Raw genomic sequence first — 27,707 nt, 5'->3', positions numbered from 1 at the left:
GCACAGGAAAATAGAATTTGCCCTGGTTGTGCACTGCTTACTGGAGAGAGGTATGGCTGGAGGGGGAAGGCATGTCCAGTCCCCGTTCCCATTCCTATCCCAGTCCCCATCCCCTTCCCTGTGTCCATCCTAATCCCTATCCCTTTCCCCTGTTCCTTTTCTTGTTCACCATGCCTATCCTTGTCCCCATCCCACCCCACCCCATCCCATCCCATCCCATCCCATCCTATCCCATCCCATCCCATCCCATCCCATCCCCTTGCCGGGCACCAGGGTGCAGCGAGCCCCCCAGGCAGCCCCCGGGGAGGGCCGGGGGCTGTCATCTCGCAGCCCGGTGCCCGGGGCAGCAGCGTGTGTTTCTCCCTCCTGTTTACGAGCTGCGATGGGGATCCTCGTGTGACTCACTGCCTGCAGCCACCAGGCAGCCGCAGCTGTAACTTTCCAGTGAGTGTCGGAAAAAGGGGGGAGGGCGGCGAGAAAAGGGAGGAAGAGCTGGAAAACGTTAGGAAAAAGCAGCAAAGGCTCTGAAGGGAGACCAGAGGCAGCTGAGAAAAACAACAAACAGTCTTAGAAGGATATTAACATTTTAACAAGAATTCCTTTAATTTAATCACAATGAGATTCACCGAGAGGAAGAAGAAATGGAAAGCTTCATCTCAGCCCTTAACAAAAAAATCTTCATGCTACAGGCCAGTGCTGCTGCAATTAATTCCCTTTCGTGGAGCGTTTCCATGTGCACCTCCGGAGTCAGAGCCTTCACGCCTTGGCACTAGCCGAGCAGCCGAAGAGATGGCAGAGATTTCCTCACTTTAATCTTTTGCATCTCCTTCTGATGTTTGTGGCATCGCAGGCACTGCCGCAGCCGCTGGCTGGGATGTCCCAAGTGGGAACACGTGGGGTGGTGGGTGGCTCTGCCCCACGTCCTTCTGCAAACGCACAGGGCTGCGGCGGGGATGCCCTGGGGGAGCTGGGGCTCGGCTGTGCCCCTGCAGGGATGGGGCAGAGACCTCTCAGGAAGCTTTCCTGCAGGCAAAGCAGCCGGGTGCCCGCGTTCCTGCAGGAGCAGCAGCCACAGGGACATTGCACGGTGGGGGCACGCAGGGCACAGACGTCCCCACTGGGTAGGGTGGCCGTGTCCTCCGCAGCCCAGGGCAGCAGGGTGGCAGGTCGGAGCCAAGGAAGCAGCTCAGTAAGTGCTTCCCTCGCCCTGCCCCAGCAAATAAAATAAACTCATTTGGGTTTTACGTGGAAGCAGGATTTTACTGCCTCTGAGATCAGTCGTGGTGCAAGGGAGCTGAAGTCAGACAATACAAATGACACGTCCTAAACGGCATTTTTAAAAGCTCAAGGCAAGCTTGTAAAGATTTTATTTGTATACGAGGCTGTAATGAATAAAGGAATTGGCATTGCCGCCTCCGCCACCCTCCAAGAGCCCCGTCTGCTTTCCCGAAGCAAACACATCAGGGAGCAGCGGCCGTGACGCCAGGCCCTCGGCGCCCGGGCGGCCGCGGCGCAGGGCACGGCGCGGGATGCGATGCTCGGCACGGGTCCCGGCGTGGGATGTGGGGCTTGGTGCAGGGCACTGGGCACAGCCACGCTCAGGGCGCCGGGGATGGAGGCTCTGAAAGGTGTCGTGCGCCCTCCCCAGCTCGGGGAGCCTCATCCCATCGGCTCTGTTGGTGGCCATAGTGTTGCAATGCTGCTCCCGGTGCTCCTGGTGGGAAGGTGCCCCGGGCTTACTGCTCGAGAAAGTGTTTTAAGGAAAAAAACAGTCTGCGTTTGTTAAAAAAAATGCATTTAAATGCAAGCATATTCCTTGGGAAAAAAAAGCATGGTGCAGACGTGCTGAGCAGCCCTGTCCCGGGACAAGGGGCCAGGCCGGTGCCAGCCGGGGCGGCTGCTCGGTGCCCTGCTCGGGGCTCCCCAGGGTGGCTGAGCGCTGCGGGAGCGTCCCCTCCCCGCCGCCTGCCCTGCGGCACTGAATTAAGCCCCGCCGCTTCCCAGAAGCCCTTCCCGGGGCTCCACGGGGTGACTTCACCCAGCTAATCCAGGGCAACTGCTGAACCATTGTCTGCCCAGCGCTGAGCTAGGATATTATGGCTGGAAAAACTTCCTTCCGAATTGCAAGCTGTGTGAGCAGAACTTGTTTAAAATAGCTGCTTTAACAAACAAACAGGGCCGGCTCCATTTTCATCAGCATCTCCCCTCCTGAAACATCAACATTTACATTTCGGTAACAGGAGACCGCTTTTAGAGCAACCACAGCGGTCGCCACGCTGATCGTCAGGGCTCCTGCCTCTGTTCCTGGCAAATGGTGGGAGAGAGGAAGCCGCAAAAGGGCCCATTTGTGCAGCGACACAATTCCAAGCATCTCAGCATCCCTGCTGCCACGGGCAGCCCCCGGCCCGGCCGCCCACACCTGGGCACCGCGGGGCAGCAAGGGCACCGTGGGCACCTCTGGGAAAGGGACTGGGGCTTTTGGGCTCGTTCTGTGGGTTCACAAGGAGCGCGCCTTTCGGAAAGCCGGTGAACCACAAAGCATCCCGAGGACGGACTTTGAAGCCCACATTGTTTTCATTTGGATGTTATTATTAAAAAAAAAGTCACTCGCGTGTTTTCTGGTAAAATGGTTTGCTGAAATGTTTCCTCTTCTCCAGCTCGGAGCAGAAAAACTACGTGCTGCTCTCTGCTCGGGCTGCCGGCGTGCCCTCTGCCTGCCCAGAGCTCCGCAGGCAGGGCTTGGCATCCTGCACCAAATAAGCAGCTAAAAATCACAGCTTGAATTTCTGCAGCAGCTTCCTCAGCAGCAGCTTCTTCCTCCTCCCAGGGGCATGGGCTCCTCTTCCTTTCGATGCTCATGGTAATCGCCCTGTGTATAGACCCGTGTGGAAGCTGGGCTTGCCGTCGTGCTCTCACATTTTGGGTGGAAAGCTCTCACATTTTGGGTGGAAAGCAGCATGGTGATGTGCTGGGCAGGAACCCAGAGGTGCTGTGGCCGCTGCTCTAAACCAGCTCTTGAGCAGAAAGGGTGGCCTGTGCTTTGGAAACCCCTTTTGCCAACTGGCAAACCCAGAGGATCCCTGCTCCTCAGCCGGGAACTACCCCTCCAGCAGAGCAAATTAATTACGGCCCAGAGCCAGGGAGAGGAGCAGTGAGGAGGCCAGCTGGAAGCTGCGCCGAGCCCTCTCGCACCCAGGGCCAAGTTGCACTTCCCATGACATCAGTGGGCACTTTGAGTCCGGTGCCAACAGCACTGGGGCCTGTCCCGGGGTGCAGACAGCTTCCTTCGGGCAGAGGATAAAACCCAGGCATCTGGAGGGTGCTCCCAGCAATCCCCTCCCCGCTCTGCATTTTTGAGAGGGTTTGGAGCGCATCGCCCCGGGGCTATGACGCAGGCCGCCTCTGCTGTGGTCGGGTAGGTGGGAGCACAGCAGGTGAGATGCCTTCACCTCCACGGCTCTGGGCACAGCGAGCTGTCCCTGGGGCCTCTCCTCCACAAAGACTCTTCCTGGAGAGAGACACGAAGGAAAGGAGAGAGGGAGGTCAGGTCATTTCGGTGTCTCCTGCCTGTGCTGGTGCTTTGCTGGGTGGTGCTGGGTGCTGCAGCCCAGCGGGAGGCACAGCAGTGTGGGAAGGGGGCCGTGCAGCTTGTGCCTCCCCACATGGCTCTGCAGGAGAGGAGAGGAAGGTGGGAGACGGAGCAGGGGGAGGAAGGTGAGAGATGGAGCAGGGGGATGAAGATGGGAGACAGAGCAGGGGGCGGACAGACCTGGTGCCTTCTCCTTGGGGACACAGCCCAAGCCATCCCTGGTCCCTTTGTGCTTCAGCTTCCCGTGCCCCTCTCTGCTCCCTTCAAGCCCTGCCGGACCCAGGTGATGGGCAGGATGGGGGCATCCCTCCTGGCGACAGTTGCAGGTGTGACACAGCTCTCCGAGAGCCTCCCTGCGCTGCTCCGGAGCGCTGCAAAGCCCCGGCGAGGCCCCGCGCCGTGCCTCCCACGCGAGCGACGCTCAGGTTACACTTGACATAGCAAAGTGGCAGCAAAATGGATTTAATTTATTTACTTTTTAAATGTAATGATGGAAAACAAAACATGTTGCAAAAGTTGTTTGTTTCGTACCAGCTCCGCGCGGGCCCACTGAGGAAGGAGTGGCTCCTGGCAGCTCCAGCTCTTCAGAGACCGGCGATTGCTGGGCTGTCACGCTGTGCCAAGGACCAAACGACTGCTGCAGACACCCACCCTGCCTGGGGGCCGTGCTGGGCATGGCCGAGCCTGGGCGAGGGACATGGCCCCCGCGGGACCCCGGGGCGGCCGGGCTGCAGACCAGGTGCTGTGTGGCAGCAGGGGCATAGGAGCCCGGGGAGGGCAGGGGATGCCCTCGCACGCCCAGCACCACTTTGCCCCGTGATTGCTGCAGGGTTTGGTGCCCCTTTATGCCGGGCAAGGGGCATGAGGGCAGCAAGCACCCCCGCAGCTCTCAGGAGAGGCACCCCCAACGTGCGCCCCCAGGCAAAGGGCTCAGTGGCAGCACAACATTTTGGGCACCCGGCCAGGAGGCGCAGGAGGGAAGTTGGGCAGTGCTTCTGCAAGCTCGGCCCCGAGATGCGCCCAGAGCTACCAGCCCCCTTGTTCCAAGCTTCCCCCGTGGCACCGTCAGCCTGAAAATTTACGACGGACCACCAAGCGTGGGCATTGTCGAGTGCCTAATTGAAAACACTGTGAAGGCAACACGGTCCCACTGGCGGTGGTCCCACTGGTGGTGCCGGGGGCCCAGGAGCCTGGCGGTGGCGTGGAGCTGGGGGCACAGTCACCCGTCCCTGTCCCCCTCCCGCTCGGGCAAAGCTCCTGCAGAAGGGCTGCGTCCTGCACAGGAGGGTGCTCTTTCACAGAGCTTTGGGTAGGAGATACTCATGAGTTAATTAATCCTTGAGTTTTTAAGCAGAGACATATTTATGAGCCTTGTAAGAGGCTGGGGCCCTGAGAGACATTTCTTTATTCTTCCTCCAGCTCAGCTGAAGGAAACCATAAGGGGAAAGAGCGACTGAGCCACGAAAGCATGGAAGATGGATTTCGGGTTGGTGATGGGGAAATAAAAACCAAGTTGCCTGGGTGGGAACGGTGGCCAAGTGACAGCTCCCTTCCCTTTCCTTTGTCTTCTCATCCTTTGTCTACAGGGTGCTTGCTAGCAGCCTGGCCACTGGATGCAAAGCTATCTGCGGCGTTTGAAGTGCAGATGTGAAGCACACATGGGGCGTGTGTGCCCACCACGAGCCCCCCCTGCTCCTTTGGGCTTCAAGGGGCAGCTCTCCTGGACCTGTTGTCACAGCAGGGTGCTGGGGTGTGCTTTGGGATGAGGATTTGCTCCCGTGAGCTCTCCAGCACCCAGCAGCTGGAGCCACCCAAGGTAAAGGTAATGAGGATGAGGATGGGGATGAGGACATCCTCAGCACGTCCCTCATCCAGCTCCCAGCTCCCACCCCACCTGGCTGCTCTAGCCAAGGGGCAGGCTCACCTCTGCTCTCTGTAACCCCCACCGCTGCCATCCATCCTCACCAAGTCCTGCTCAAATGCCCGCAGACACTTTGCACCTCTCCAATCTGCACCAGTCGTGGACTTTGGGACAAGGAAGGTGTGAAAGCAGCTTCTAGTTCCTTGTGATTCCCACACACAGCCTCCCAGCACCAGTGAGCCAGCTCTGTCCCCCAGGAGCCTGGCTGCCCTCGCCCAATGAACCCGACGAGCTTTCCTTTTAGGAGAACTGGGACACCGCTGTAAGCTGGTGGAAATTGCCATTGATCTCTGGCCGCCAGGGGAGCAGAGTTAATGCAGCGACGCTGATTACATCAGCCAAGAAGCTGATGGAAAATCAAGAGTGGAATAAACATACACTGTGCTTTTGCCGGGCTTCTCTGCTGCATCATGAGCAGCCCAGACAGTGCGTGGTGGGGACAGAGAGGTCCCTGCCTGAGCAGGGCACATCTTTTCCAGGCTTATAGCTTGGAAGTGAGCACTCTTCTTTATCCTTTTCCATGGAGCGAGCCGCTTATGGCATTCCCTGTCTCCCCATGGTTACCAGTTTATCTCTCCACCTCAGTGATGCTTCCTCGGCTTTGCGGAGCATCTTGGCCAATAGCGGCAGAGAAATGTGGCCACCACATGTTGGCAGCAATTGAATCCTGGGCACATTTTTTCTCTGCACAGCCTTTAAGCTGTGGGAACCATTTCAAAGGAAACCGTTCCCCCTATAACATGCTTGTGATCTGAAGATGTCTATTTAGATGGCAGCCCGGCATTAATTTAGCAATTCACTACAGAGTTTGGCGTGATGTTTAAAGCACTAAAATAAATTGTGGTGAAGTCGTTTCCCTCAAACCAGATTGTGTGGTTTACATTATTTGTCAACCTTAAGTACAACTGGCATGTTTGTATCACTCATGCAAAGCCCCATTGTGCCTCTCTCGAAGGGGGAAGAATCCGCACAGAAACTCGGTCCAAGTTCCTGCCCCGGCAGTCTCATGTCCCTGGGAGATCTGCCCCGGAGGCACGCAGCCCAACTGGCTGGAAGAGTGCCTGGGCTTTCCTCAGGATGATGGGTGTTAAGTGCAGGCTCATATAGGTTATATTACAAAGGGCTCTTTTAATCGAATGCAGATTTGTACTTTCTGCCTGCAGTGCCTGAAATCCACTGAGCCGCGATGATTTAGACACGCACATAGGAGCGCGCACACATGCACACCGCCAGATGAGCGGGGCTGCACCAGCACCGCTTGCACACGCTGCCTTGCACCACGGCCGTGCTCTGTGCCCTCCACCGTGGGCTCTGTCCCTTGCTCCCCAGCCACGTGCATGTCCCTGCTGTCACCAGGCACTGCCCAGAGGTCACCTTGAGGCTGGCCTTGCCCAGGCCACCGTGGAGCCACCAGACCAGGCTGTCGGGATGCTGCTGGCTCTCAGTGTGTGGTGGGGATGTGTGCGGGGTCAGGCGGGGACAGCGTGCCAGCTCCTGTACTGTGGAGCAGGTCGCAGAGATGTGCTGTGGTGCTGTGCTGGCCCCAGGCAAGTGGGCAGCATCCCGCCTGCTATCTCAGTGCTTTATCCCACCCTGCCCTTCCTGCGGATGAGAAATCCCTGGGTGGCTGTCAGGGATCTCCGGCTGGCAGTTCCGAGGCTGTTTCACTCCTCCACCTCCCAGCATCTTACCAATGCCAGTGGAACCGTCCTGCGGGGAGCGGCCAAGGCTTTGCACAGACAGGGCAGCACATGCATGCTCCTTTGGTACCCAGCATCTGTTTGCAGCCTCCTAAGATGCTTCGCACCATACCCAGCCACCTCTTCAGGGAAGAGACAGCCACACCGCCTGCCCCACACCTCCATGGGTATCCAGAGCCTGTTCATTGCAGTTCCCTCAGCAGGCTGTGCACCCCGCGCTGTCCCCCAACAAGTCCCCGCGCCGCAGCGTGCAGCCGGAGAGCAGGAGCTCATCAGCTGCCCTTCTGCTGAGGCATCTCAGAATTGTAAGAGACACCCAATTTTCTGGAAATTGAATTCAGACAATAAGTAACTCTGCTGCTCTCCAGAGCTGTCCGTGTGTGCTCTGGCCATGTGCGTGTTTGTGCTTTCATTGGGTGCTGGCAGAAACTGAGTTACTCGTATGAAAATTCAAAGGGACGGAGCAGAAGCCGGGCCAGGCTGCACAGACATCTGGCAGTGCCATCCCCTCTCCCTCCCTGTGCCCCAGCAGGGTGGTTAGTGCCCAGGTGGCCCATACAGTGCTGGTCCTCAGCAGTGCCCTAAAACATCACCCGGTATGAGCCCATCATCCTAAGGGCAGCACAAAAGCTCCCGGCCACGGCATTAAATAATTGTCACCTTTTTCTTCTGTGTGGATTAACATTCCTGCTAACCTTGCAAAGTGTCATTGAACTACCGTCACCCCCCGAAACGCCGCACAATCGCACGGGGATTAGGGTGTCTGCGGAGCAGCCTGTCCTCGCTATTGTGCGACCCTGGCGGGGCGAGGAAATCCTGCGGCATCAGCCGATAAGTCCCCGCGGCGGGGACGCCAAAGTCGCTGCAGGGCCAGGCGCAGCGCAGCCCTGCGGGGACAGGAGCTGAGCGTCTGCGGTGCCACCTGGGAGCCATCCCCGGGGCCAGGCTGGTGGCACCCACGGCTGGGCGAGCACGTTCGTAAATCTGAGTGCCGAGGAAATCCCATAAAACTTTTAACAGCAAAGACGAAGCCATAAAGGGAAGCTCTTGGCAATACTTGCAGGCTCTCAGCAATGCCTGCTGCGAGCGCCTCACCCAGGCACCTGGCACCGCAGCAGGACGGTGGCTGGGATGGATTTGGTGAGCAGCTCATGGCGTTCGGTGAGCAGCCAGCTCCCACGGCACTCCCTTCACAGCAGGAGACGGGGATGGCAGCAGCACTAACTGGATGCTGCTGGAAACAGGACTCCGGTGTCTGTAGAGCTCAGTCTCACATAGACGGCGTAGGCAGAAGCTGAGATGCAAAAATGCAACAGGGAAAAAGGATGCTAAAGCAAATACAAGATTTACGCACGTAGGTCCCAGGAGAGACTTAGAGTACTTACAAATGACAATACACATTGTCGTCCCAGCCCCCACGTTCAGTAGCAAAGGAAAAGTGTCTCCAGCTCTGGAGCCATTGCACAATAAGAGAGAATGGAAAACAATTTCATCTGCTTGTCCCCAGCATCTGGGCCCCGCATCCCCACTCCCACGGCATTTTCCCAAGAGAAAGAGCCATCTCCTCCAGAGCTAAATCGGGAGGATGGAGTCCAAGGAGGGTCCAGAGAGAGAGTGGTGTGTAAGGAGCAGAGCCCAGCATCCTCCCCATGCGCCCCCTCGACTGCTCAACCAGCAAACACGTGGTGCCTTCTCCAGCCCTCTGCTTGTCGTGGATAAGAACTCCTCTAGCAAGGACAGAGTAAAGTCTCCATCAGACTTTTCTGGGCATTCGTTTCTGGCAGAGGGCTCGGAGATGCAGCTGGACGGGGTCTGGTCTCGTGCAGACCTGCTCAGAGAGGAGCTGTGATGGCAAAAGCAGCGCCTGGACCCCGCAGCCCAGCAGGATCGGTACTTGCCTGCTCCTTGGCAGGGCACTCGGTGTTTAGAAGCCAGCACTTGCTCATTGTTACTGCTGTGCAATGGGATTTCATGGTAGTTTTTCATCAGCTTTGCACGTGTTTGAACGTATGAATAGGGACTGAACTTCCCCACATGTGACAGCAGCCTGGCTGCCCAGGCTCCACTGGGATTTTGGAGGAATGATGGCCATTCCCGTCTAGATACTCACTGTATTCTTGGTGCATGTGGGGAGAATTTGGCTTCTCTTTTCTGGTGTCATGTCAATGAAACAGTTTCTTCCTCTGCCCTTGGGATGTGCAGGTGGGAAAAAAGCACCCCCCCCCCCCCCCCCAAAAAAAAAAAGCCTGGGGGTTCAGGACAAATATACCAGCTTGGATATCAAGAGCAAGAGTCTGGGTGAGCAGAAACCCCAGGGGTACACCGGTGGCACTGTCCCCAGCACCAGTGACACTGTCCTCAACACCTTCTCCCAGGGGGTGCACATCAGGGCATGTGCCGGGATTTTGGCTGCAGCTGGCCATGCAGCAGCCATGAGCTTCCCTCCTAAAGCCCATAGCAGGAGCTTTCCCTGGATGCTCTGCCGTAGCAGTTACATGGGCTTTGCATTTTAATCACTTTTGCTTCATCTGGAACAGCTTTCAGGAGTAATTCCTGCACTCCACTTGGCTTCTCGTAGTAATCTCATGAAGAGGCAATGAGCCCTCGTGGGCAGAGCAGGAATGGCTGGGGGAAGCGAAGCCTCGGAGCTGCTGCAGGGCTGTTTCTCCTTGATCTCTTCCATCAGGAGCCTGTTTCATTGCTCATTAGCAACCCTTCGCCCCCAGCATGCACAACCCCTCCCCAAAATTGACTGCATTATGCACCCACGTAGGAGGCTGCACCACCGAGGCTGCTGGGGCCCTTCTGCCAAAATACCCCGCAGTGCCCATACGGGTGTGCATTAAAGCAGGAGGCAATTCAGATCCATCCCAAGATGAATAGAGGCTGACTTTTAGAGCTACCAGCAGACAAGCTTAGTGCCTGTTGAAAATTAGGCCATTTCTAAACTCTCCTGAAGTTTCTAGCGGGTTCTGACAACGCAAGCAGCTGCAGCAATCCCCATCCTCCCAGGGCAGAAGGTGGCGATGGCCCCGTCTCGCTCTGCTGGCAGCTGCCCGTGGCGCAGAGCAGCACTCAGCGGAGCATGCGCGAGTGCTGCGGTGAATCGGGAAAGTTGTCCTGGCTTCATTTGTCACCAGAGAAGGTCAGGAGGTCCAGGGTGGATGTCCCACACTGGGAGGAGAAGTCGGCTCCTGCCAGCGCAGCCACCAGCGCCGCGGTCCGAGCCGCGGGCGGGAGTCCCCCTTTCGTTTGGCTCTGTGCGACCGATGGCTATTGGCTATTCCGGAGCTGGTTTCCATGATTTTTTTTTTTTTTTTTTTGTTCGAAAAGAAAAAAAAAGTTGAACAATTCTGGATTCATCCCCATGTGGAACGGGAAAAATTTTGAAATCTTGAACATTTTTGAGGGCTCAAAAACAATTTCCCACCCAGCTATAGCCACCAGTCTCATCAGGATGTGTTTGAAACTACTCCAGCAGGAGCTGAGCAGAGCTGGTCTCAGCTGGATACCACTCTCGACGAGAAATGCAGTGGTCAGGGGTCATGTTTCTTCAGAAAAAAAGTATCTTCAATAGCTCAGGAAGTTATTAGTGTCTGCTAACAATAAGAGCTTTGGGTTGATTCAATAGATACTCATTTTAATTGTAAAATGCCAGTAATGAGAAATGTGCCATCCAATGACTCATTTTTCCCTTGTAAAAATTATTGGACATTTTTATTAGTTTTACAAATGACAGGACCTCGTATTTCTGAGAACACTTTATACAAGCCTTGCACAAGCCCACTCTCATAAAAGCGTGTCTGTGGTGACATCCGGAGCCACAAGAAGGGGAGCGGTAGAAAGGCCCAAAGTGGTGAGGACAGCCCACAAGTGGAACTGGCAGGACCGAACCCCAAGAGGGTGGGAAGGGGTGGATACAGCGTCGGAGACATGAGGTTCGGCGCTGCTTCCCAGCAGAGCCTTTCTGGAGAGGCACGGGACAGGCGGGGATGGGTGCCAGCCAGCGCCCGGCGGTCCGCCCGGCACAGAGCCCCGTCGTGGGGCAGCGGTGCCGGCGCTGAGCGCCCGTCCGGGTGGGAGATGAGCAGGGACGGCAGGAACCAGCCCCAGGTAAGAGCCCACCCAGCCCCTCTGCGTGGCCGGGGGGGGACCACGAGCACTCCGCTCCCCTCCGAGCTGCTGCTCTCCACGGTTAACCCCGGCGCCCGGCTTTATCCATCTTGGCTTTATCTCTGCCGCCCGACAGCGCGGACCTGGGGGTGCGCAGCGGGGCTGGCCCCACGCTCGCCTTGGCTTTCCATCAAGCAGATAAGAGGTGGAAGGGGAGGAGGGGGCAGGAAGGCGAGGGGCACCAGGGACAGCCTGCGCCCAGCCCCGCCGCCGCGGCATCGCTGGTGGGGAGCGCTCCCGGGGCGTCTCTCCTCCTCCAGACAAGGCTGCTTTGACCAGACTGTGCTCTTTTATGAAATCCCAGCGATTTCCCATGGAGAATTAATTTGCACGAGGCAGAAAAAAAAAGATCGTTTTAGAGAATTTCTCGTTTCAGCATTTCATTTCTCCTCTCTTGTTGACATTATTTGTATTTTTGTTTACATCTGCTCGTCACGAGCCATCTGTAATCCTGCACAGTGTACCATGAGCTGGCATGATATGACATAATACGAGAGCTGAGATAGCCTATTATTTCTATTTTAGTTTGGAGGATATTTTAAACTTTATGTTATCCAGGAAATTTCTGAAATATTTGTCTTCATTCCAAGCCAGAACGAAAACAATTTTGGAAATGTCGGAAGTGCCCGTGAAACAAGTAGCGAGCGCTTCCAGCTCGGCCGCTGCCTGCGGTGGGGTGGCCGGCGGGGAGGCCCCAGCCCGGGGAGGGCAGTGGGCAGGGGGACAATGGGCACAGGGACCGGGGCTGGCAGCGGGTTGTGGCAGCAGTGGAGTCAGCTGGGGGTGTTGGGATGGATAATTCTGCCATGAGCCAGTGCAGCCCTGGATTTCCCTCCCTATCTGGGTCAGGACGCGCTGGGAGGGGTGCAGGAGTCGGGCCGTATCCGTGGTCAGTGCACTTTGGGGCCTGCCTGCAGGCTCTCGCAGGGTTTTAGTCGGTCCTGAGCCCGAGGGCTTGCGGACACCTTGCAGAGAAGGCACAAGGCTGTGCCGAGCAGAGAAACCATCCCCAGCAGCCTCCCCGTCTCCTGGGTCAGACAGCTTCCTTGCTCCAGGCCATGCCAGGAGGGACTGGAGCAGCTCTGCAAACCCTCTCTGGTTTGGGAGGCACAAGCCCGGAATGCAGAGGCTGCAGCAGGAGGGCTGTGCTCAGCCCAGCCCCGGTGCTGTGCCCGCTGTGGGACAGGAGCTGTGGGAAGCCAGGGTCCCGTCAGCGTGCGCCCTGCAGGAAAACACTGTTGTTTCCCCCAAGTAATTGTCTCTGCCTCGCTGCCGAGACGCTCAGAGCTTTGCTTTGTGTGCTCTGGGAACCAGCGATTTGTAAAGACACGCTGCTGGGCTAATCCTCCATCAACTCCCAGAGCCCAGACCAGCTGGGGTCTGGCAGTTCTTTCCCTTCTCCGTCTCCAGCCTCCTCGAACAGCGAGCGTCTCCGTAACGAGCCGCTTACAGGTTCTGACTTATACTCAGAACAGAGCAGCAGCTCACTGCGGTCGGGAGCCAGGGCTGCGTGGGCACGTTGTGCCAGGCAGGCACGCCAGCGGTGCCAGCGTGGTGCTGTGCCATGTGCAGAGTCCCGGGGGCGATGCCAGCCCTGGTGGTGAAAGCATCTTGGCACTGTCCCTGCTCCGGAGCCGTTGTTGTGCCCTGGAGACGCTTTTACGGAAGGGAGCTCCTTTCACAGCACGGTTTGCCGTGGCTCCGGTCCACGAGCTAATACATTGGGGAAACAATAAAATTAGGCTCTAAAAAAAGATACCTTCCTCTTTGTGCGCAGGAAATCTCACGCTCTGCGTGGAGCTTTTAATAGCGAGCACAGTAGCGCTGCTCGTCTTGAACTGAATTAAAGCTCCCTCGTGCCGTTCCCCAGCGCGCAGCTTTGCCGAGCCGCACGCCCCTTGGCTGGATGAGCATCGGGGGGACTGCTAGGAAGGGGGGACACGGCCGGTGCCTCCCAGATGAGGTTTGGGAGGGCAGAGAGGGCCTGAAGCTCGAGGTGCTGAGGTTTCTGTAGGCTAGCAGCTGACACGTCAGTGGGTGCTGGCTGGCATCGGACCCGGGATCTGTTAGCAGGTAGCGTACGCGGAGCTGGGGCTGTGTTAATCTTGGGTCTGCCAAGGAGAAAGGCTGGCACGGTGATATCCTCAGCGAGCCAGCTGTCAGTGCAGAATAAATAGAGCCCTGCGAGCTGTGCTGTGCCCCAGGCTGCTGCAGGCAGCTTGCAGGAGGCAGAGCAGCAGGATGCTGCTGTTAACCACCCGCTGCCCGAGCAGACAGCGGCATCCCCCCTGCCTGGACGGCTTGGTCCAGCCTGAGCCTGGGTTTTGCTCCCCGATTCCAGCCAGCCCCGCTGCAGCTCGGTTTGGGGTTAACCGTGATGGTGCTGTGGGAGGGCTGCAAGAATGGTGCTGTTGGGGAGGCTGAGGGGCACCCTGACACCCTCAGTGCCTGTCCTGGGTGGCGGGAGACCCTCCGGGTGCACCATGAGTGGCACCCAAAGGGGTGGCTGGCACAAGAGCCGGGTGGTAAATCTGGGGGTGGCAGAGGGTCTGAGGGGGACTTTGGTGCAGCACACAACGACCTGCCCAAGGCCACCCCGGATGGTGGTGAGACAGTGGCAAGGAGCAAGAATCCCTCACCCATTGCTGCCCACGGTGCACGACCACCACAAGTGCAGAGCGTGGGGACAGGCTGGGGGGATGCACCCATGGGTGCTGTGCCCCAGGCTGGGCAGCAGTGGGAGCTGCTGGGGTCCCCCCCAGTGGTGCAGGAGCCGAGTGTCCGGAGAGGACAGGCACCGCACTGTGGGGAGGGAGCGGGTTTTTCTCCCCAAAATGTGATCGTCCTGTGGTCCTTGGGGGAAGCACTAACGCCACCGCTCCACGCGTATCGAGGGCCTGTGATTTTTAAGAAAACTCATTTTGAAGCTGACTGGAGTCTGTCAGAGCAAATCAGTTGCAGTTTCAGATAGCCACTTGTTTCTGGTTTAACCCTGGGAAAGCAACTGGGCTACAAATGTTTACCTTATGAGGTAAACCATCAATATCCTTGAAACTTTGATTAAAAAAAAAATACTGGACTGGAGCATCTTGTGGGTTTCTCCCCACCCCCACCCCCCACCCTGATTCGTTTCACAATATGCCAGAAGCATGGCTTGAGTTAGGGCTTTGGCAGGGGCTTTTATCATGATGGATATAGTGGAGGCTAGAAAAGAAATTTGGTTATCAGAGGATGCCAGAACTCAACTTCCTAGCACATACATTTAATAACGCGAAAGTTCTCCTTTAAAGGTCTCCTTAGAACAAGTCCTAGTCATCGCAGAATGCATGCAGATAAATTAAATTACATTTTAATAGCGGAGAAGTCATTTCTGGGCCGGGTGCAACAGTGAAAGTATGTTCTCTCTTAGACAAAAGTAGCCTCATCTCCCATCAAAGTTCTGAATGCTACCATATGAAAAACTTAATTGGAAATGAAACCCCGGCGCTCCCAGGGCAGAGGCTCCATGAGAGGCTGTCACGTCCATGGTAGCTCTTGCTGACACTGCAATCACTGGAGAGTCGCTCTCCCTCCTAGCAAACGAGAAGGCATCTCCAAGAAATAACATCTCCTGCCTCTTCCTGCAGCAGTGCTGGAGAGAGGGGCTGGCCGTGGGTTTTGTGCGGCTCAGCCCCGGCTCTTCCTCGGGGAGCAGAGGCGCGAAGCCGCAGCCTCCTGCCAGCAGCAGCAAGGCGCTTCCCACGCACGCCCCGTGCCCTTCACAGATCCCGCTGCACATGCCTGGAATCTGCATGAGCGGCTTGGAGGAGATTATAAAAGGCACAACGGGGAAATAGATGCTCATTTCCCATTAACTTTAACCAGGAGCGTGGCTCCGACCTGCCCCTCACCCCTCTGTCAGTGCCCCGGGCTGTCAGTGCTGTCTGCAGCACACACGTGGGGTGGAAGCTGGATGAGTCCCTGTGGTGCAGGGCTCCTGGATGGTCCTGTCCCTTTTGGGGTGGCTGTCTCCTATACTTTGTGCCCGAGCATCTCCCTCAGTCACCAAAACCCCCAAACAGAGAATCAGACAAGTGGCCCTACGTGGTTTGTGCTTCAAACCTCTTGCCACTGACCGGCAGGAGAGGAGCTGCCCATCACCCGGAGCTTCTGAATATCCAAGCTCCCTGGGTTATTTCACTGATATATTTTTTTTAAATCCACCTTTTCTGAACCTTGTGGCTCAGCGCCACCCGAGCGGCGGGGGGCGTGGGGCCACGCAGGATGGTTGTCCCCGCGGGGAGGGTGGCGGCGGAGGGTTTGGGACATATTTCATGCAGATGAGAAGAGTCTCTCAGTCATTCCCCTGTGCACCCTGGAGGCGTCACTGCATTTTCCCACAGAATGGCTCATCTGAACTTGCACTGACTGTCTAAAACCGCCAAGCCCCAAAGCAGACGTCGCGAGCATCTGCTCTGCCGCCCCGCACGGCTCTCTGGCTAAGGCCTCGCTGAAGCATTCTTTCCTTTGCCTCAGACCATTGTTTTCAGCTCTGCCATCTTTTCGAGCCATGCACGATCCATTCTCTTCCTCGCGCCGTCATCTTGAAGATATTTAAAATATGCGCAGGCTTTTTCCGTGCAGACGCCGACCTCGAAGCAGACAGCATGCGCAGAAGTGCCGCGGTGCGGCCGTGGGGTGGCACCGACTATCCCCTACCCCCAGCCCTCCACTTTCTCATCTTCCCCTTCATCCTCCCGATCTCTGCCTCTCCCTTCCCTTTCCCCCAAGACCCCAGGAGCCCCAGTCCCCGCTTTCTGCAACCCCAAGACCCAGCTCCCAGCATAGCCCAGCCTCCTCCCTGCAGCCCCTCACCAAGCGCGGCGGCGGGGCTGGGCGTTGCTGCTTCTCCATGTTTATAGAATTACCCAAATCCCTAGGCAGAATTAGCTCCTTGCAGAGCATTGCACTCAATTAATTATATAGTTTAAAACACAATACATAGACATATCCCATCCGCACCAGCAAAGCTGAGGGCTCCACTGGAAACCTCTCAAAAGCCAGAGTGCAGCAGAATTAAGGCCGTATGCGCAGCCTTAGCCATGCTCCTTCAGCACACTCACAGCATATAGCCTTTAATTATAATTAAAATAATTATAGATGTGCTGCAAATGTCTCAGGGAACGCAGCAAGCAAGCACATTTCTACAGCTTTTGCTATACTGGTACAGAAAAATACTTCGCTGGTTTTGCTATACTTTCGCTTTTGCTGTACAAATGGTTTATTTCCCCTGATTTCAAAACAGCGATATTCCTCGCCACCTCCACGGGCTTTGGCTGACCCTGGGGAGGGTCCAGGGCCACCCCAGCTCTGCTCGCGCCACTGCAGGTGACTGACACCAGCGCTGGGGACTCCTGAGGTCACCCGTGTGTGTCCCCATGCCGGGGTGGGAGTCCACAGCAATTACAAGCTTCTTGCGTGGCCTTCCCCTGGGGTTTTTGTCACGCATGATGTCTCACATCTGGGATCCGACCAGTCGGTGAGGATGGCAGTGCTATTTCCACGCCAAGCTGTAGCTTTTTCACCCCTAGCCATTTCAGAGTTTACAGCTATTGTGTTATATATTTTTTTTAATGTTGCAAGAATTTATATTGGGAAAAAGTGCCTTTTTTTTTTTTTTCTTTTCTCAGTGCCCTGGGAAATGTCATCCAGCAGGAATGTTCCCAAGAGCCACTCGTGGCCGAGGGGAGGCTGGGCTCCAGCAGCTCTTTGGGGCCCCCCCAGCCCCACGCTCATGGCAGCACCAGCCCTGGCAGCAGGGCAGAAACCCGGGGAGGGAGAAGCTGCTCGTGGGGCAGCCCCCGCTGCAAACGCTCCGGGTTTCGTGTCCTCTTCGCTGTGCTTCTCCCAGCTCCAGTTCTGGACAGAGTTACGAGACGTGCTGGAAGTCCCAGCCCTGTGGCCTGTCATCATTTAAGCTTGACTTTAATAGTGTCTCAAAGCAATTTACGTTTCCCGAACATCAAAGCCCCCCGGAGTGATGCTGGGGGGGGCAGGGCTTCCCCGCACCGCTGGCACCAACGCTCAGGAGCAGCAGGACCCCTGCTGCTGGTGCTGGACACGGTCCTGGGTGGTGGTGGTGGCACCACAGGCTGGCTTCCCTCTGGAGCAGATCCTGCTTCAGCCTGAAAGAAAAGCATGATGTGGTTTGGAGAGGTACACTGGGCGGTAGTGGAGGGTTTCTGCGGGTTTGTTAAATAGAAAAATTGACTTTAATCCCAGAGCTACCGGTGTGTCTCAGGTAGGGGAGGTCAAGGGGAGGAAGAGCTGAGGTGCTGTGCGCAGGAAGAGAAGCGAAATTCTCCAGGAGAAAGGAAATTACAGCACACATTAAAGCACAAGTGAGGTTTGTATGATTGCCCTGCTACAAAGGTGCCGGATGCCTTTTCCTGAAGCAAAGCACCACAAAGGTGCGTGGGCGCTGCCCTGGCATGGCGAGCAACCACCCAGGAATCAGCAGCTCCCCATCTCCCTGCAGCACGGGACAGGAGAAGCAGCAGGGAGGAGTGCCCGTGGCTGCCTGCGGTTCTGCTCTGGCTGACCTCGTGGGGCCGTGTCCTGCGTGTGGGGAAGGAGGGCAGAAAGGAACCGAGCTGGGGCAGAGCTGAGCAGGGTGTTTGGGATCGTGCCTGCCTTCTACAGACAGAAGGGAAACGATAAATGTGGATAGAGCCAGCAGAGGGCAATGCATGGGGCAATGCAGGGGGCAATGCCTGGGGCGGTGTTGGGGACAATGCACAATCAGGGCAGGGGGAGCCCAATTCTGCCCAGCACTTGGTGCAAGGACCGTGGCAGCTCCAGCAGGGCCAGGGATGGAGCCCTGGTCCACCTTGCAGATGTGAAGAGACGAGACCTGTCTGGGGGAGTGACACAGGGATGGGGCAGGTGACGGGTGCTGGGAGCAGGCACAGCTTGGCTGTGGCTTTTCTGTACGACTTGACAACAACACACCTCAAAAATGCAGCTCCAGGAGCATCCAATGGGGAAAAATAAGGAGGAGAAAAAAATAATGAAGTGATGCCAGCCTGCATCGCCTTCACCTCTGCCCCCCACCCTCCTGTGTGCCCGGGGATGCTGTGGGGTGCAGGGGCAGCAGCTCCCTGGTGGGAGCTCCCCGTGCCTGGGGCTGCCCCACAACCCCGGTGCTGGCCTCCTGAGTTTTGTAGAGGAAATTTTCTTCAAAAAAATGGCAGAGGCTCCTGCCTCCACAAACACAGCGCGCTGCTGTCCCTGCCAGAGCTCAGCGCTGGTTTGCCTCAAGGAATCTGTGAGATCTGTCCTGCTGTGATCTGTAACAATATTGGGATTAAATTAGCTTCCCTGAGCTGCAGAGGGGTCAGCGTGTGAGGCCCCCTGGTTAATCCAGCGGGCCAAAGAGAACAGAAGCCTCCCTGCACCGGGAAAAGGAAAACAACGGGGTCTGTTTGCAATCCGTGGAGCTAATTCAAACAGCATTCCTCAAACAACAGGGGAAAAGGGCCTTCGAAGCGAGCGGGAGGGGAGCGTTTCCCAGCATGCGCGTAACGCCGCTCCAAGGCAGAGGCGAAGCGCCCAGCCTGCACGCGGTGTCTGGCCCCGAGGCGAGGTGCTGGATGCAGGACGGCTTGCTGGGAGCATGAATTCGCCACCCACATGCTGCCCTCTCCTACATTCTTCCCCTTCTCCTCCGTGCCCGGCGAGCACGGAGCACACGGGATGCCCCAGTCATTCTGCGGGCACTGGGTAGCCTCGAGGTGCTCGCTCTGCCCTGGGAAAAGAGGCACGTCCCGGTGATGCCCCCATAGCAGAGCAGCCCCCTTTCTGCTGGCTCTCCCGTGGCCCCGTGGAAGGAATGATCCCGCGTGCCCCCGTGCCTGACCCCCGAGCGGGGCTTCTGCAGGCTGCGATGGGAACTTGATAGTTGTCTTTGCAACCAGAGCGGTTGTTTATGCAAGAAGTTAGGCACTTGGGATAACTGTATTACCGGGGACTGAGGACTGCAGGTGTGCAGATATTATTAAAAACAATTGCCCAGGCTATCAATCATCCTGCGCTAGATAAGCCCCCTGAAAAGCAGACCTTTGTGTCCGAGAAGGGTGCAGAGAAACAGCACGGGGAAGGGCTGGGGCCGCAGTGCTGCAGAGGTTTCAGACCATTCTCCCTTTCCTTCTGGTGTCTCAGCGAGCGTCTTTTCTGCTTTTTGCTTATGCTGAGATATTATCGAAGGCTGATGAGGCACTGGGGATGAGTAATACATCCTCTGTGCCAGCTGAGAACTTGTAGGTGCTGGTATCTGCTCCTGCAGACAGGGTTAATGCCAGAGCCCTGGTCTGCCAGGAGCTGTGCTGCTCGCTGCTGGAGCTGCTGGGGGGGGGGGGGGAAGGGACCAACGGGTCCCATCCGGGGTGTCCCCACGGTCCCCAGGCACTATGGGGTCTCCGTGGGGGGATTGCTGTCACCTGGCAGCTGGGGGCACAAGGGGATGCGGGACCGGAGCCGCGGCTGGGCGAGCTCCACCAGGTAAAGGCAGGGTTTTAATGGGGAGGGGAACCAAGTGCTCCAGCACTGGGTTTGGGGGTGTGGGAGTCACCGTTTTCTCTGCAGAAACGGGGGGAGGCTCCCCCTCGGAGCAGGCACAGTGATGGTTTGTGTGGAGTGAGGCATGGAGCCCTGTGAGGGAATGGCCGGACCTGGGCAGAGTTATCCAGGCTGGTGTAGGTGAGGATGAGACCTGCAGCTGGCTTTTCTACCGAAAGCAACAAAAAACACTGAATTCAGGTGGCCTACGTCTGCTTGGTAACACCTCCTTCCCTGCACAGACTGTTCATAAGGGTGGGATTTGGGACAGGGATGCATCTGCCCCAGGTTGTGCTGCGCCATCCCCATGGAGGAACACCCCTGCAGCCTGCTCGTGTCCTTGTCCCCATGACCGGGACCTTTTCAGCTGAAGGTCTGGAGCCAGCTCCAAACCAAGGAGCAACCAGCGCATGGAGCGAGGTGCCCTGCTCCTTTTCCTGCTCTGGGTTTAGGCAGGAGCACCAGGTCTGCCACATGCTGGGCACTGCACAGGCTCTGGGTTAGGACCAGAGGCTTTTCATCTCACCTCAATAACGTGAACAAATGTACGGATGATGGAGAACCGGCCGTCAATCCTTTTGGCAACTGCAGGCAGCATCCAAGTCCTGCTGGAGTCAGCGCGGCGCTTCACTGGGCTGATGTCCTGGCTGTTGGAGGAGCAAATCTGGCGAGCTATTTATTCACGAGCCTTTCCTTCTCGATTGCATTCAGGCATCTTGCAAACGAGAGGAGAAGCTGCTGGGAAGGAAGTATTGGGGCAGCCCCTGGGAGCAGAGCACAAGGAACGGGGACGGCTGGAGCCCACCATGCTGCCCCAGCACCTGCGCGGGCTGCAAGGAAAACCTCCTGAGTCAGCGGCTCTGCTTTCAATCTGGAGTGGCTTGGCGTTTTTGCCCTGTGAAAATGTGGAATTTCGTGTCCTTTTGTACAAGAGAGAAACAGCCTGTTTAGGATTAATTTAGGATCAGCCTCAAGAGCCATTAGCTAAAGCAAAACAAAACGGTAAATTAGCTGCCTGTCAGAAGGGGAAGAAATGTGGGACTTGATGCTGGATTTATTATGGAGGGTGTTAAGGCAGGATTTAGTGTGATTTACTGTCCTCTGCAACGATACCTTCTAACACCAGGGAGCTGGCAAGCACATCGCCTTGCCTTCAGTCGGATACACTGTGCTGCTCGCTAATTATTGATGCGCCCGGTAGCCCTGGTCCTACTGCTGGATTTGTCAGCGTTTCCATTATAAAGCTCTGTCTTCAGGGGTTTATTGCTCGCTTGTAAACATTTGCTCCACACTGAAACTTGATCTACAGCTGTCAAATGGAGCTGCAGTGATCCGAGAAAGATTAGAAAGAAAAAGGTTTGGCTATCCGATGCAAGCATAGCATTCAAAATCTTCAGTTTGTGAGATTTTTCACTCTTCGGTTAATTTCATGACTTTGTCCCAGAGCGATGTCTGATGGCCCCTCAGAACTTCCTAGAATAGAAAGTAGAAAACCTCTAAATATAAATAAAAAAGGTCTTTAATACGGAGACTGACAGTAGTGACCACGTAACATCTGTGCAATATTCAGACCACATTCCCTAATGCTCCTACGAGACAGCAACGAGCCCAGAAGATGTTGTTTACAAGTAGGAAACCAGGGACATTTAAAGACGTGCCGAAGACAATTCAGGACAAATAAAACATCCATATTCACATGCATTAACGCATACACAATGCAAAGGAAAATCTGCATGAAGGGTGAATTTTCTTTGTTGTCTGTTCTTGTTTTGCATTATTGTCCTCATACCTGAAGAACACAGATTCCCCGCGTGTTTGGGGGGCTTCATGCCATGTCCACTATGGCATCCCTCCTCTTCCTCATGGTGAAGAGCTCCAGGACTCCTGCCAGAGGCTGCTGAGGATGCCCAGAGACACATCTTCAGTGGTGGCTCGTGGAGCATCAGCAGGGACCTGCCCTGAACCCGAGCAAGGGACCCAGAGGAGGGTTCAGGAGCTCACCATCAGTCCCATGACAGCCTGAGGAAGAGCCTGTGCCCTTTGCCTTTCAGCCAGGAGCTGTGAAAGCTTGGGGAAGATGAAGTGAAGATAATGCAGCTCATTTGTACGAGACTTTTGCTACTCACTGCCTGGTGAGTCACCCTGCTTGGCATCGCTCATATGTCAGCATGCTGTCCTGTAATGTCCCTAGGAAAACTTGGAAGCTGAGACAGAATTTTATTCATTACAGAAGAATTATGGCATCTGCTCGAGTGGATCTTACACCTAAAATAAATGCTGACATGTGTTCAGATGGTTAGAGGAGCTGACCCACTTCCCGGGGGAGCGCAGCCGTCTGGAGCCGGCCGCGGTCACAGCTGGCGGAAGAGGCGCTGGTGGCTGCGTTGCACCGAAAGGCAGGAGCAGGGGCTGTGCTGGAGGAAATCCCTGCTCCTGTGTGCTGCAGAGGGGAGGCACCTCCGGGCACGGGACAGAGCTGGGTATGGGATCCTTCCTGCTGACTCTTTCCTTGTTCTGAGGGACGCCAGCCCCAGAGCAGATTGCTCCGTTGCGGTGAGCATCGCAGCGGTCTCTGGGCTGTGGCAAAGGTAAGGCTTTGCTGAAGATGCAGAACAGGAGCAGGAGTGAGCTGGGAGCCTGGAGCTCCTCTCCCTGCTCTGCAGAGCCGGGACTGTTCAGCCGCCAGCCCTGAAGCTCTGCCTCCTTCCACCCCGCTCATAGCACCATGCAGGTGGGGCTTCCTCCCCGTAAGGAGCCAGCAGCCTGAGCCTGGGCAAGCTCCACTGGTGGTGGTTTCTGGGGATAATCGCCCGTCTTCTGGTTCAAACACATGTAGTGCCACAGGGAAGATGGCTGGAGGAGGAGGAATGAGAGACAAAAGGCAAGGATGGAGCATTTTGTGCATCACCTTCTGCAGCTCCCCAGACTCTGCCCACTGCAAGTCACACGTCTGGGCTTTAAGGGAACCGCTTGGTTGGGTTATCACCAAATAACCCCTAAGTAGAGAGTTCAGAAGATATCACCACCGATTTCTATATCACCCCTCAAAGACCGCAGATTACCTTCAGAGACAGGCAGAGGCAGCGCCACAAGGAGAGCCTCGGGCAGGAGCAGACTTTGTGCCTGGGATTGCCACCGAGGGACGAGGAACGTGGAGCAGCCGCATAGACAGAGCGCAGGAGCAGACATGCTACATTCTCCTGTGCTAGGGATGATGGTCTCGAATGGTAGGGAAGAAGATGGCATAGACATTGCTGTTCCTTGCACAGCACCCATGTGTCCTCCCAAACCCACCCGTGGGTGGGAGTGGGCTCAAGACCCTGATTTCTGGCTCCGGGTGCCAATGGAGCAGCACTGGTGGATGAGCTGTTGGGGCTCCCAGCAGGTGCCCGTGTTGCAGGCACTGTGTCTGCCCCCCGGGAGCTGGGATGAGGGTCGGTGACACACGGGGACACTGCTGCCATCCCTCTCCCGAGCCCCTGGTGCAGCAGGCATGCTGCATGCAGCAGCGCATGCTGGTGAGGGTGGTGGCTGCGTGCTGCTGGGGCCAGATCCTGCTCAGCCCCCTGGGCACAGCAGCTCTCGGGGACACCAGCAAGGTGCCCACACCTCGGCTTTCCCCTTTACACCCCACACCCCTTGTGGAGCAGAGTCTGTCCTGGGAGGAGAAGGGGAAGGGGGATGAGGATGGTGCAGCAGCGAGGAGGGAGAGGGGAGAGGGCTCGTGGGCTGCCTGGGTGCGACGCAGGGCAGGGAGCAGCAGGGCTCCACCGTGGGGACGTTTTCCCACGCGTGAGCATTTCCTCCCATTGCACAGCTAGGGATGGAAAAATAACCAGGCTTTAAAGCTCATCGCCTTGGTGCCTTCCTCCCTCCCGAGGATAATAAGCTGCTTTTAATATTTGACATGTTTATTAACAGATGCAGTTGTGACAGCTGATGACTTCATATGCCAGTTACCACTGAAATGTTAGTAATAACTCGGAATTAACTGTCATAAATAAAAAAGACTACAAAGAGAACGGGATGTTGTGTCACTCTGCAGTAATTTACTGAGACCCCGTTGGCTCTGGATGCAACACTGGAAGGTCCTTTGTTGAGCTCCAGTCCGGGTTTTGCAACAGTCACAATATTTTGGCTGGATATTGTCTTAGGAGGTGGTACTAGTGGGGTGGAATTCCCTCATGCAGGAGTTTGCACTAGATGCCTTTACAAAGCTGGATACTCCGGTAATAATAATAATAAAAAAACCCTACCTGGTGGATGGGGATGGAGTCTACGGCACTGAGACCAGGATTTATTAATGTGCAAATTGCTCTGATATGATCACATACTTTCTGCTTTGCATACACAGGGAGCAGCGTGGGCTGATGGAGTATGAACTAGCCTGGGCGATCTTTACGAGCTGAAATCCTGCACATCACAGAAGGGTTTGTTTCTCTGCGCAAAACCTGGGAAGCTGTTAGAAACCTGCTTTTAAAAAACAAGTCAACAAAACCCCCAGACCCAAATGCACCAGACTTCTCCATGAACTCGCCATGAAAGTATTTTTCATTTTTTTTGACAGAAACGTGCATGTAACTTTCTCTGGAGGAACCGAGGATTTTTGTAGTTGGTCTTGTAGTGTTTTAAAGCTGGGAAACCAGTAAGAGTCTTTTCAGCAGTGATGAGGGAGTGACAAAGTCAGAGGTAAGGGCTTCAGAATGCATGTTTGTTTAGATGAAGCTTTTGCAATGTGGGCTGCTAATGAGGAACGCGAGCCTTGTCAGCATCCGACTTGCGGCTTTGCCTTGTGCAACGCGGATAATGAGTTCAGACAATGAAAGCTGGGAGAAATCACAGCCCGATCTGCCGAGATCCCCGGCTCCCCCACCCCCAAGGTGAGCGGGGCTGTGCAGGGGAGCCGGGCTGCCTCTCTCTCCCGTTCCTGCTGCTTTCCTTTCCCAAAGCTGGCACTGGGGCGTGCAGAGCGAGTCGGTGACACTCATTAGTGCGCGGAGCTCGTTACAGCTCCTGGACCGGCTGCGGCTGCTCGGTGTGCTGCCGTGCACCGGCTCGCGGGGAGAGGAGTGGGCTCGGGCTGCACAATTTGGGGACCGACCCGTTAAGTGGTCCCTGCCTCGATACCGACCCTTAATTCAGCCTCCTGCGGAGGACGGCACCCATGGGGGCACGGCGGGCAGCCGAGGAGCGCGGGGTAAGTAAGTGCTCCCGGGGGTTTTGGACGTGGGATCAGTGGGGAAATGGTTAACGGTGATCATGGGAATAATTACACGGCCGTGTTAACACCCCGGGTGCTGCCGTGTAGGGGAAGTGCTGCCGTGTCTGGGCGCTGGGCGGACAAGCCCGGGGGTTAGCAGGGGTTTGGGCTCCGTGCTGCTGTGATCCCACGGCTGGGCAGGGACCTGGCTCCCTTCTGGGTGTCCCCAACATGTGCTCGGATCGTGGCGAAGTCTCAGACCCATCCTCGTGGTCCTGTGCACCTACAGAGCTGGGCTGCAGCATGATGCAGGCGCTGGGGGAGTCTCATCCTTGGGCTCCTACGGTTTCTATAGGTTCAGGCATGTGCGTTCCCCTGAACGGCCCTCGAGATGGGTGTGGGGGCATGCAGGTGATGTGCTTTGGGTTTAAAGGAGTGTTTTACAGCAAAAGGCATTAAAATAAGGCAGTACTGGCAGAAGCAAATGTTGCACGGCATGGTAGGGATGGAGCCTTTGCTCTCCTGTGCACAGGTCAATGGCCACCAGTGCAGGAAGCCCCGCAAGGTGAAGGTCCGTGAACTTGAGGCAGTGTTTAAAGGTGCTGTTTGGTGGCCAGGCTTTAGCTGAGATCCCGTGGGGACCCAGCACTTGCAGTGAAACCTCTGCCCGCAGCTCCATCCACTGTGAATTATTTTGCCTGGAGTCCACCTGTGTCCCTGACCTCCTGCCTGCCAGCTCACCTCCGGCCCGGGCCGGGGACGCGGTGGCTCTGCGGGACGCGGGCTCTGTGCCATGCCTGGAAGCCACCCTGGGGAAGAGGCTCCTTCCAGCTGGCTCTGTGCCCCGGCCCCGGCTGCGAGAGCAGCAGCACCACCCTGAGGGACATGGCGGGGAGCGATTGCGGGGCGCGGGAGCACCCGCTCTGGTGGCAGAGGGGGCATGGATGCGACCCCGCCAGCACACCCGAAATAAGCCAGCCACAGCCAACCCTGTGGTACCATTGCCCAAGCTAGACCCAAGCACCTTTCTGCCCCCAACTATGGGGCTGGGAGGCTCTGCTGGCAAAGCAAGAACTGGAGGGGATGGGACAGCCTGTGGGGACAGCCACAGGGTGGGAAAGTGTCATCTCCCCCAAGGATGGAGGTGTTGGCTGGAGACCCTGGTACAGACGCAGCTGTCCAGCCATGCCCACAGGCAACCTGTTGCTGCGATGATCCTCTGTGATAGAAAAAATTCTTGCAAAAAAAGAAAAAAAACATCAAAAGTGTTTGCAGCAATAGCTGGCCAGGAGAAAGCTCGGGCTGCCCTGCTCGCTGCCTCCCACCAGCACAACTCCTGGCCCTGCCCTGATGCCCAAAGCTGAGGCTCCTGGCTGTTTTTCCTGTTGTGTTTTTCCTTCTGCTCCTGAAATCAGTGCTGCTCGCTGGGCTCTTAGAGGCTCAGGTTTCCCATGCCGTGACAATTCGGTGGCAGAGCCGACACACAGGGAGTCCTCGTGGGGAGCTCCCACTTGGAGGATACTTCTTTTGCGTATGGCCAAGCAGAAAGCCCCACGTGCTGCTTAGGGTCTTTGCCCCGGGCTTCACTTCTGCTTGTGCCCAGAGGAGCGGGTTACACGGCAGCTTGTGCCTCACTGGGCTGCTGTCAGCCTGGGAAGTTTGCTTTTAAAACCATGCATTTAGAGTCAATTGTATGATATTGCTGAAAACCCTCGTTTGGCCACATTCGCAGGGAAGTGAGAGGGGAGCTGGGCATTGAACTGAGCTGGTGCGTGCTCACGTAGGACATTGCATTAAATGCCCACACATGTGGGGGCCGTGGGGCTGACACCGTGTGTGTCTGCCCTGCACCTCCCTGGCTGCCAGGGAGCATCCCACTGTGCGGCAGCACGGCCTCTAAGGGTTGTTGAGGATTTTTTTTTTTTGGTGGGAAGCTCTGGGTTTTAGTCCGCCCCGTCTGCACTGGTCCAAAATGCTCTGGTTTGAAATCCCTGGCCTGAAATTTGCTTTGGTTGCTACCGTTGCAGTGCGTCTCGTCACCAGCTGGCATTTGGTGAGTTACTGAGCTTTAGGGGAGGCTTAAAGCCACGTGAAGTTGTACCTAAAAAACAAAACGGGCTGGATCCCTTCTGGGACCCCAGCTGAGCTCCTGCCTTGCAGCTCCTGCCCTGCTCCCGTGGGCACGGCAGAGCCTGCAGCCTGCCGCAGAGCTTCGCTGCTGCTCCTCGTCCCAGTGCTAGCAGCAAGGGCAGTGGAAATCCCCCAGTAAAAAATTTCCTGGTGTTTTACAGTGCCGAGCACAAGCGCTCCCAGAGAGAGGACTGTGGCACTGTTAATCGCAGGAGCACTTGGAGCAGCTGCTGCTGTGCGTGCTGCGCGGGGAGCCCGAGCTCACCAGGGCTGGGGGCTGCTGCTGGGGGCTGGGCAGGGGGGTGCCCGCTGGCTGGACCCCTCCTCGTCGCGTTCCCCGTCTGCAGGGTCACAGCACGGCTCCGCAGATGTGGGGGAATGCAGTGCAGAAGCTGGTGG

General features: G+C 56.5%; 1 protein-coding gene across 3 annotated transcripts in view; it reads left to right on the top strand.

Moving 5' to 3' along the window:
• The first annotated feature begins 11,140 nt into the window (after positions 1–11,140).
• The window catches only part of RSPO1 (R-spondin 1), a 28,600-nt gene continuing 12,033 nt past the window's right edge, over positions 11,141–27,707 (top strand). The window contains exons 1-2 of one of the 3 annotated variants that reach the window (XM_035562386.2): positions 11,155–11,323; positions 24,333–24,667. The gene's annotated coding sequence lies outside the window, so the exon portion shown is untranslated. Of the gene's footprint in view, positions 11,324–24,332; positions 24,668–24,770; positions 25,176–27,707 lie in introns of those variants that run through there. The other 2 variants (XM_035562384.2, XM_035562385.2) reach the window with 2 other exon arrangements.

This window comes from Cygnus atratus, chromosome 23, assembly GCF_013377495.2.
Source record: "Cygnus atratus isolate AKBS03 ecotype Queensland, Australia chromosome 23, CAtr_DNAZoo_HiC_assembly, whole genome shotgun sequence".
Classification (NCBI taxonomy): domain Eukaryota; kingdom Metazoa; phylum Chordata; class Aves; order Anseriformes; family Anatidae; genus Cygnus; species Cygnus atratus.
This window is presented reverse-complemented; position numbering and strand designations above follow the sequence as displayed.